Source organism: Rana temporaria, chromosome 2, assembly GCF_905171775.1.
Source record: "Rana temporaria chromosome 2, aRanTem1.1, whole genome shotgun sequence".
Classification (NCBI taxonomy): domain Eukaryota; kingdom Metazoa; phylum Chordata; class Amphibia; order Anura; family Ranidae; genus Rana; species Rana temporaria.
The window spans coordinates 110,435,521-110,446,991 of NC_053490.1; positions in this window are offsets into that span (position 1 = coordinate 110,435,521).

Consider the following 11,471-nt stretch of genomic DNA (forward strand, 5'->3'; position numbering starts at 1 on the left):
TTTTTTTAAAGTGTATTTTGTGCGTGTACTCGAGAGAGGAGCCGGACTGCAGGAGTTGGGAGTAGGCAGGCCTCCCCCAGAGGCAATCTGCCACCTTTCTCCATGCCCCGGGTGGCAATGGTGGGTGTGTGAGGGGGTCCTCCCACACAGCCCGCCCTACCTGCTCCGCTTTGAAGCCCAATGGGGCAGAGGGACTCCCTATAAGGGAGTGAGAGGGTGTGTAAGTGTGGTGTTTTTTTGTGGGAGGGAGGTGGGCGTACTAAGCGCAGGCTTACCTCGCATAGCACACCCACCGGGAGCCGGGCTGAGACCACCAAACTCAATACACATGTAGCTGAGACCGGGATCCGAACCCCTAGCTGCAGAGGTGAATGGCTTGTCAGTGCAGTGCCAATCGCGTTGAGCCACCGCAGCTCCCATGAGAGATCTGACTCTTAACCGTACTTAAGGCGAGAGCCTGATCCACTCCACGCTGTAAAAACAGCAGAATCCGGGACATCACGTATGTACGGGGGTGCCACTTTATCTCTTCACACAGAGATGTAGGCCTTCCACGTACGATGGTAAATCTTTCGTGAAGTAGACTTCCGTGCTCGCAGCATGGTAGAGATCACCGGGCCCGACAGACCTCGGTTCTTCAACACCTGGCTCTCAACAGCCACGCCGTCAAAGCCAGCGACTGTGAAGCAGGGTGAAAGATAGGACCTTGCGACAGAAGGTCTTCTCTCAGGGGTAGACGCCAGGGAAAGTCTGCCACCAGAAGCACCAGGTCCGCGTACTAGGAACGGCGCGGCCAATATGGGGCAATCAGGATTGTTGGTATTCCCTCGGCTTCCACCCTGCGCAGCAGGCGAGGAAGAAGCTGGAGGGGAGGGAAGGCGTATATTAGGCGATAGTGACCCCAAGGCCCACCAGCGCGTCTGACGCGTCCGCCCACGGGTCCCTCGACCTGGTCACGTCTGGAGTGCCCCATTTTTGGCACAGACTCTGAAACACCTCCGGGTGTAGCGACCATTTACCTTGGTCTAGCTTTTGGCGACTTAGATAGTCGGCTTGCCAATTCAGCACCCCTGGAATGTACACTGCCGACAGAGCTGGAACGTAGCTTTCGGCCCACCGGAGGATGTGCGCGACTTCCGTCGCTACAGCCAAGCTTTGTGTGCCCCCTTGATGATTGACGTATGCCACAGCCATGGCGTTGTCGGACTGGATCCTGATCGGTCAGCCTTGCAGACCCAGAGACCACTTGGAGAGACACAACTTGATTGCTCGGAGCTCCAATACATTGATTGGAAGGCGGGACTCCTGAGTCCAGCGCCCCTGGGCTGACTGGAAACCCCCCAGCTGGAGAGGCTGGCATCCGTCGTGATCACTGTCCAGTGACATGGTAGAAACGATTTCCCGGTCCTGAGTACCGGAGTTGTCAGCCACCACGCTAAGGAGGACTTGGTCAGTCGACTCACCCGAATCTGGTAATCCAGAGACGAAGGAAGTTTGTTCCAACGTGACAGAATCTCTTTCTGTAACACTCGAGTGTGAAATTGGGCATACGGAACTGCCTCCAAAGAGGCCACCATCAGACCCAGAACTCTCATGCAAAAGCGAAGCGAAGCCCATCTCTGGGTTGCCAACCGCTGCACCGCAGATTGCAGAGTCTGCAGCTTTTCCGCTGGGAGAAAAACTCTCGCCTCCAAGGAATCCAGGACCAACCCCAGATATTCCAGCCATTGAGATGGTACCAGCACTGACTTCTGGATATTCAGCAGCCAACCGAATTCTCGGGAGGGTCCGACAGGTGATAGACACGTCCTCTTCTAATTCTGAGCTTGAGGAAGCTCTCAGAAGGTCGTCCAGGTATCCCACGATAGCGATCCCGCGCTGCCGTAGCAGGGCCAGAATCGGGGCGTGCACTTTGGTGAAAACCCCCGGTGCTGAGGCCAGGCCAAAAACGGGAGGGCCACAAATTGAAAGTGGTCTCCCCGACCGCAAAGCGCAGAAACCTCTGGTGTTTTGCGCATATTGGGATATGCAGGTACGCGTCCTTGATATTCAAGGATGCTAGGAAGTCCCCCTGATGGAGCGCTGCTATTACTGAGCGAATCTACTCCATCCTGAATTTTTGCACTTTGACAAAGCAATTGAGGCCCTTGAGTTCCAGGACTGGACGGATCCCCTCCTTCTTGGGGACTACAAACAGAATGGAGTAAAACCCCTGAAACCGTTCCGTCGAGGGAACCGGTACAACCACCCCCCTGCCCAGCATATAATGGACAGCTCCTGACAGGTCCTTCAGGCGATCCGGAGGAAGCCGGAGGTTGGAGGGAACAAATCTGTTTGGTGGACAAGAGAGATACTATCTTGTTCACCGAGGAAACTACTTTGCAAACCCAACGGTCGGAAAGAAGAGACCTCCACCGAGCCACGAATTCGCGAAGCCGGCCCCCCACCCGAGATGTGGGTGGGGGCAAACCTTCATGCGGAGGCAGGCTTGTGGTACCAGGGGCGCTTCTGCCCTTCAGTGGATGCCTTAGCACCCTGGAAACGTTTCCCTGCTGCACTTTGCTGGCAAAAAAAACGCTTGGGGGCAGTAAATGAAGGCCCTTGCTTACGACGAGTCTCCTTACCCTTCCCAGATTGCGGGAGCAGAGTGCTCTTACCGCCTGTGGCATCTTTTATGATGTCATCCAGGGACGCCCCAAAAAGCCGTTCACCCTTAAAGGGTAAGTCCACCAGGGACTTCTTAGAGGACTGGTCCACAGACCAAACACTTTAGCCACACAAGGCGGCGTAGTACCACCGCGTAGGCGGAGGCCCTGGAGAGCAAGGGGAGCGTATCCAGGGCTGACTCACAGACAAATTTCAGACCTTGCACCAACTGGTCGGCCAGGTCCACACAGCTCAGGAGCATTATGCGCCTCCAGCTCCTGTACCAGGGACTTAGCCCGTTCAGTAAGTGTCTGCAACACCAGAGCCCCGGCCAAAACCGGTCTCACTGCCGACCCCACCACTGTGAATAAGGAGCGGGCCACAGCCTCAGCTCTCCTATCTGCGGGGTCCTTAAAGGCAGGAGCCCCTTCCACAGGCAACGTGGTGGCCTTTTTTAGTCTGGACACCGGAGGGTCCACTGATGGAGGAGATGCCCACTTTTTTAGGAAATCCTCCTCAAAAGGGTAACGGACCGCAAAGTATTTTGGTACTGCAAAAACTTTCTGCGGCCGTTCCCATTCCTTGTATAATAGTTCGTCCAGATACGGAACACAAGGAAACACTTTTTCGGTGCGGGGTGGCTTGAAGAACCCAAAAGCGACCGGCATGTCTGATGCCTCCGCCAAATCCTCAAGTGTTTGAGTATCCCGCACCGCAGAGATAAGAGCTCCAACAAATTCCTTATCCTGCTTCGACTCTGAGGCCTCGTACACACGACCGAACATGTCTGCTGAAACTGGTCCGCGGACCAGTTTCCGCGGACATTTCCGACCGTGTGTAGGGCCCTACCGGACCGGATTCCTGGCCGAGCGGACAGGTTTACAGCGGACAAAAGTTTCTTAGCATGCTAAGAAACTTGTCCGCTGGAACCATGTCCGATGGTCAGTATGACTCATCGGACATGTCCTCTGGTTATGACGTATAACCAGCGGACCGTTTTCATCGGACATGTCTGGCCGTGTGTACAAGGCCTGAAGCAGAGTCATCCTCACTGTCCGCGTGGGCTAAGTCTGCATCTTCTGACATGACAGAACCAGGGCCAAATGTAGAAGCAGCACCTAATTCATCCCCAGAAGCAGGCTCAGGGAGGGGGTGCTTTTTACCCCCCTTCTGGCCACTTGCCGCTTCAATACTGGCAACAAACGCCTCCAGGACTGCCGTCATAGCATTCAACAAGGCCACAGGAGCAGGGGCACTAAGGGTTAACTCTGGCATGGTTGGGGTAGAAGCCTCTGGTTCAGACTCCATGCTGTCCCACCTACGTATGCCACCTTAGTACTGCAGACAGAACGGGACCCACGGGTCACCCTCCCGGCTTTCACAGAGAGCAGGGGACCCCCGGGGACTCACCACCCAGAACCAGGCTGTACCACTGTGCAGAGCTGTGTGCTGTCCGTGCCGTGTCGTTCCCTCAGGAAGAAAAAACTGCAGCGTTGGTGCTGTTATTCCAGACACTAGAGGCCAAAACTTTTTCAAGATGGCCGCCGACATGCAGAAAAACAGCATGCGGGCTACAAGAAAATGCCCGCCAACAGAGAACCGCGGCTCCGGCAAAATGGCGGCCGTACACGTGTTAAACACACTGTGAAACACAGCAGACACTGACACAGCACCATCACAATAAAAAAGTACAGCACCAGCACAATAAAAAATACAGTACCCCACAGCCGCACAGCCCCCCTGGCAGTAGCAGAGCCCCCCCTCAGGTGGACCCCCCACCCAGAATGGGAAAGTAGGGAGAGGAAGGGAGAGAGGAAAGCAGGGCAGACCCTCAGTCGACCTCCCCAGGAATGCACCAGCCGAAAACACCCTGCCGAGGCAAGGGGGTACTACTTACCCATCCTGCGACCACCGGCTGGAGGCATTCCAGACAGAACCAACGTCCGCTTGCGGCATGGCTGTCGGCCCGGCACACTGTGACACAGCCATAGAGACCGGTCATATGTGTGCCCTGGAACATGTAGTTCACTGGCCGCCCCTGGAGCAACGGGGCATGTTGTGGACGGCCTAGCTAAAGACCGGCAGACGCTCGATGGCCGAACATGGGGGGACTACAAGGATCAAGATCCAGCCTGTCACCCAGTCGGCAGTTGATAGTAGATCCCAGGATCCAAAAATGCAGGAACAAAATCAAATAAAGCGAAAAAAAACCGCAAAAAAACTCCAGAGCACATGGGCTCCAGAAAAGGCCATGTCCTCTCCTGACTCTAGGCAGATTAAAACTGAGGCTGGATGTTCCAGAGAGTGGGATGTACCCGGGGGACACGCCCCCTGGGAGGTGCTGTACTGAGAGAAGTGTTTAACACTTAAAGTGCTGTTTCTTTCTGCCTAGTCTCTCCTAGAAAAAAGGTATATAACCCTAAGGTCAATGATGCTGTGTCCGTCCATGAACGGACGAGAAAATAGAGGGACGTGTAACAGATTTTAATGAGTGCATTAAATTCTCTGGCCCCATCATCAGCCCATCTATTTGGTTCATCTCTATACCAAAAAGCTGTCAGTTACCAGACTGAAAAATTAGCTTAAAATTTGCTAAATCTTGTTTATTACAAAACTTTTCAGGATGTTCTCTCTTTCTATTTTTTACAAGCCTACAATTCCATTTCTGCTAACTAAGTTAACATATGATGCCTTGAGGGCTCATATTAAGGTCATCCCTAAACAGGACAAAGACCACACTCAATGTGGGAATTAGCCTATAGCACTCCTAAATGCCGATTTAAAACTATTTTCTAAAATCATAGCAAATAGGCTATTGCCATATATTCCCCATGTCGTCCACACAGATCAGGCAGGTTTTATCCCTCAGAGAGAGGCCAGGGATAACACTATAAGGGCAATAGATCTGATCTACTCTGCCCAATCTGAGGCCTGCCCCTTTTTGCTTTTATCAACAGATGCCAAAAAGGCCTTCGATCGGGTAGACTGGCAGTTCTTACGATCCACGCTTAGACATATAGGCCTAGGGTTACGAATACAGACCTGGATCCAGGCATTATACACTGGCCCTACAGCCGCTGTGTTGATGAACGGGGCCCGATCAGAGTATTTTACTTTGTCCAACGGGATAAGACAGGGCCGCCCTCTCTCCCCATTAATTTTTGTGTTAACTCTAGAACCTTTTCTGTGTAAAGTTAGATCAGATCCCCTGATTAGTGGAATACAGGTATCAAGCGTGGAGCATAAAATCGCAGCGTTTGCAGATCTTTAATTTTTTCTCACTGACCCGGAGGTCTCGCTACCACATTTATTTCAATGTTTCGCCCAGTATAAGGACCTCTCTAAGTTTTCTATAAATGATTCTAAAAGTGAGGCGATGAGTATCCTTCTCCCTACAGAGTCCTTATCGGTTAAAATGGGTTCAGTCTTTTTTTTAAATATCTGGGGGATAAATTAACACCGGATATAGGTTCACTATATGAGATTAATTTCTGTCCTTTACTAGCTAAAATACGATCACATCTCCAACTTTGGCAAACTCTTACCCTCACGTAGTTCGGGAGGTGTAATGCATTTAAGATGACAGTGCTCTCACAGATTCTATATCTAATGCAAGCGCTTCCTATTAAACTACCCCAAGCATTTTTTTGTTCGTTTTGGATACTGTTACTTAAATTTCTTTGGAATAATAAAGTCGCAAGACTCCGTTATTCATTATTGGTTTTGTCTAAATACCAGGGGGGGTATCGATCTACCCGACTTGATTTCATACTATTTGTCTAGAGTAGTGTCGTGGTGTACTAATTTGCAGACCAAACCCTGGGTACAAGTAGAACAACAAGCCTCACTGATCGCTTTGTCTGTGCTTCCTTGGGTCGCTCATAAATACTATCTGAGTTTAAAGAAGCACCCTACAATTGGGGCTTCTATTGCAGTTCTTACTCAATCATTGTTATTAAAGGGCCTCTCTCCTAATCCATCCCCATTAACACCAGTGATCCAGAATCCAGATTTCATGCCAGGGCTTGACAACAAACAGCTCCAGAGTTTGGTAGGGCAGGGCATAACTAGATGCATGCATTTTGCTACACCTCAGGGATGGAAGTCTATGGAAGAACTATCTATCCTCTCACTGCCCCCCTTGAGTCCCTGGTCAGCATTTCAATTGGCACATTATTTAAAGTCTATACCGGACGCGGAATTGTATGCAAGGCCATTGACACCCTTCGAGCGCCTATGTGCAGAGGGAAAATATGTACCACATCTGCTGTCATCTTTGTATAAACCGATTATTTAGCCTCTAGAAGGCCATGTCCCCTATTTACAGGAGAGGGGTGTGGAGTGCATGGCGTTGGGTTGCACAGGAGAGGAGTGTGGAGTGTATGGTGGTATGTGTAGAAGAGGGGTGCGGGGTTATGGCAGTGGGTGGTATGTGTAAGAGAGGGGTGCAGAGTGTATGGCGGTGGGTGGTATTTACAGGAAAGGGGTGCAGAGTGTATGGCGGTGGGTAGTATTTACAAGAGAGGGATGTGGAGTGTATGGCAGTGGGTGGTATTTACAGGAGAGGGGTGCGGAGTGTATTGCGGTGGGTGGTATGTACAGGAGAGGGGTGCAGAGTGTATGGCGGTGGGTGGTATGCACAGGAGAGGGGTGCGGAGTGTATATATGGATGGTGTATGGGGGGGGGGGTGAGGACTGTATGGATAGATGGTGTATGACGTACACCATACCCCAAACACTTACTGTACAATTTCTGAAAGAAGAGCAGGGGAGGAGGCCTTAAAGTGGAACTTTCTATTTTCCCAAACCTATATACACAGGCTGAAACATTTTGCTAGTGGAACCAAGGTAGGAGAAAGAATAAAACAGATGTACCACACAGCAATGCAAGAAACAAGATGGATACCATGACTGGTGAAATCTGTGACTGTAGAAAAGGTCATGGCAAGCATCAGGAAGTAGAGGTATCTGGTAATGTAGCAAAGACCAGGACAAAACAAGTATTTGTTAACCACTTGAGATCCGCGCTATAGACGAAATACGTCCGCAGCGCGGCTCTCAAGTGCCAAGTGGCCGTTTAAAAACGGCCTTTATGTGCATTACCCGCGCGCGCCACTGGGTGGCGCGCGGCGGGTAAAAACTGTCCCGACGCATCGCCGAAGACCCGATGCGTGTACCTGGCGGCCGCGATGTCCGCCGGGTACACGCGATCGTCGGTGACACAGCCGGTAACAGCAGGGACGTGGAGCTCTGTGTGTAAACACAGAGCTCCACGTGCTGTCAGAGGAGAGGAGACCGATCTGTGTCTCTTGTACATAGAGACAAAGCATCGGTCCCCTCCCCCAGTCACCCCCCTCCCCCCACACAGTTATAACACACCCAGGCTACACATTTAACCCCTTCCTCACCCCCTAGTGTTAACCCCTTCACTGCCAGTCACATTTATACAGTAATTCGTGCATTTTTATAGCACTGATCGCCGTATAAATGTGAATGGCGCCAAATGTGTCAAAAGTGTCCGATACGTCCGCCGCAATATCCCAGTCCCAATAAAAATCGCAGATCGCCGCCATTACTAGTAAAAAAAAAAAATAAAAAAAATCATAATTCTGTTCCCCATTTTGTAGGCGCTATAACTTTTGCGCAAACCAGTCGCTTATTGCGATTTTTTTTTTTTTTTACAAAAATACGTAGAAAAATACGTATCGGCCTTAACTGAGAAAAAAAATAGTTTTTTAAAAAAAAATTGGGATATTTATTATAGCAACAAGTAAAAAAAATATATATATTTTTTAAATTGTTGCTCTTTTTTTGTTTATAGCGCAAAAAATAAAAACCGCAGAGGTGATCAAATACCACCAAAAGAAAGCTCTATTTGTGGGGAAAAAAGGACGCCAATTTTGTTTGGGAGCCACGTCGCACGACCGCGCAATTGTCAGTTAAAGCGACGCAGTGCCGGACGCTGAGATTTCGCCTGGGAACGAAGGGGGTTTATGTGCCCAGTAAGCAAGTGGTTAAAGCAAGAAAAGGTCAGGGCAGGCAGCAGACAATGATAATGTAGTAAAGAACAGTAACAAACAGTATCACAAGCACAGAGGCACAGGCTGCACATTAAATAAGCTCCTGCTTTATAGACCAAACCCTGAGCTAGAGGGTTTTGGCCAGATTTGTTAACTTGCAGTTGACAAGGAAGGTGGGGAAAGTACAAGGCAGAAGTTAGTTGGGAGGAACTGTGAGGCCATCTAACACTCCCAAAGCTTGAGAGTATGTCACCAGACTGGTTACTCCGCTGTCGACAAGGAAAACGGGAGGAGTTGGGAGACTGCCTAACAGTTTTTTGTAGTCCTACCAAGGGCGGATCCAGAGCCTAGTCTCGGGAGGGGCACTGCCAGAAGATAAGGTGTTGCTTACAGAACTCAATTAGGTGTCTGGTCAGAGACTGCAGAAATGGTACAAGAGATGGTGAGAGACTGCAGACATGGTACAAGAGATGGTGAGAGACTGCAGACATGGTACAAGAGATGGTGAGAGACTGCAGACATGGTACAAGAGATGGTCAGAGACTGCAGACATGGTACAAGAGATGGTCAGACTGCAGACATGGTACAAGAGATGGTCAGAGACTGCAGACATGGTACAAGGGATGGTCAGAGACTGCAGACATGGTACAAGGGATGGTCAGAGACTGCAGACATGGTACAAGAGATGGTCAGAGACTGCAGACGTGGCACAAGAGATGGTCAGAGACTGAAGACATGGTACAAGAGATCAATGCAGCCTCATCAGTGCCATCATTGCAGCCTCACTGTACATATGAATGCAGCCCCACTGTATATATGAATGCAGCCCCACTGTATATACAAATGCAGCCCCACTGTATATACAAATGCAGCCCCACTTTTGTATATCAATGCAGCCCCACTGTATATACAAATGCAGCCCCACTTTTGTCTATCAATGCAGCCCCACTTTTGTCTATCAATGCAGCCCCACTTTTGTCTATCAATGCAGCCCCACTTTTGTCTATCAATGCAGCCCCACTTTTGTCTATCAATGCAGCCCCACTTTTGTCTATCAATGCAGCCCCACTTTTGTCTATCAATGCAGCCCCACTTTTGTATATCAATGCAGCCCCACTTTGTATATCAATGCAGTCCCACTTTTGTATATCAATGCAGTCCCACTTTTGTATATCAATGCAGTCCCACTTTTGTATATCAATGCAGTCCCACTTTTGTATATCAATGCAGTCCCACTTTGTATATCAATGCAGCCCCACTTGTGTATATGAATGAAGCCCCACTGTGTATGGCACTCACCATGGCAGTGCCTCCATCACACACAGCAGGTATCTCCTCTCCCGACGTGTGTCATGGAACAAACAGGAGCTGTAGGTCTGTGTTCGGCAGGGCAGTGTGCTCTAGCAAGGCCCCCCCCCTAGATGGGCTTGTGTGATAGACAAAACACTGATTCAGTGTTCCATCTCCTATCACACTAGCAGGTCTAGCACAGGCAGCACAGCCGAACCCAGCCCCAGCTCTCACACAGCCCCACTTTTGTCCATCAATGCAGCCCCACTTTTGTCCATCAATGCAGCCCCACTTTTGTCCATATGAATGCAGCCCCACTTTTGTCCATATGAATGCAGCCCCACTTTTGTCCATATGAATGCAGCCCCACTTTTGTCCATATGAATGCAGCCCCACTTTAGTCCATATGAATGCAGCCCCACTTTTGTATATGAATGCAGCCCCACTTTGCATATGAATGCAGCCCCACTTTGCATATGAATGCAGCCCCACTTTGCATATGAATGCAGCCCCACTTTGCATATGAATGCAGCCCCACTTTGCATATGAATGCAGCCCCACTTTGCATATGAATGCAGCCCCACTTTGCATATGAATGCAGCCCCACTTTGTATATGAATGCAGCCCCACTGTGCATGGCACTCACCATGGCATTGCCTCGATCACACACAGCAGGTATCTCCTCTCCCGACATGTGTCATGGAACAAACAGGAGCTGTAGGTCTGTGTTCGGCAGGGCAGTGTGCTCTAGCAAGGTCCCCCCCCCCTAGACAGGCTTGTGTGATAGACAAAACACTGATTCAATCAGTGTTCCATCTACTATCACACGAGCAGGTTTAGCACAGGCAGCACAGCCGAACACAGACCCAGCTCTCACACACAGCGAGATGCCCGGTGTTATACACGCAGGAGAGAGGGGGAGCGCTGCAGTCAGCTACAGCTCAAAGCAGCCTCAGGACAGGCAGCCTACCGGGCTGGGCCAGTCCGGCCCTGGTGAGGAGAGAGAGAGAGTAAGAGACTCGGCAGCGGCAGGCACCGCAAAGCATTTTTATCAAATATGATAAAAAATATATACCGTATTTATAACGCGCAAAATTTTATACAAAAAAAAATCAAAGTTTTGGGTGCGCGTTATAAACGAGGACTGGGGTGGGATGACAGTGGCGGGACCGAAACCGAGTATTAGCGGGAGTACTCGTACTCCCGCTAATACCGCCGATACTAGAATACTTCCCCCCTTACAGACAGCTTTCGTTTGAATAGCCGTTTTCCCCGCCGCGCATAGACACTCCCCCTTGGACGGATCTGTCCAATCACGAGCAAGGGGGAGTGTATGCGCGGCAGGGAAAACAGCTGTTCAAAACGCTGTCTGTAATGTTCCCACGCCGCGGTGATTAACAGTAGGTGGCTGCATATACAGGGGACATGGCTGCACATACAGGGGACATGGCTGGTTATATGGGGGACATGGCTGGACATACAGGGGACATGGCTGGACATACAGGGGACATGGCT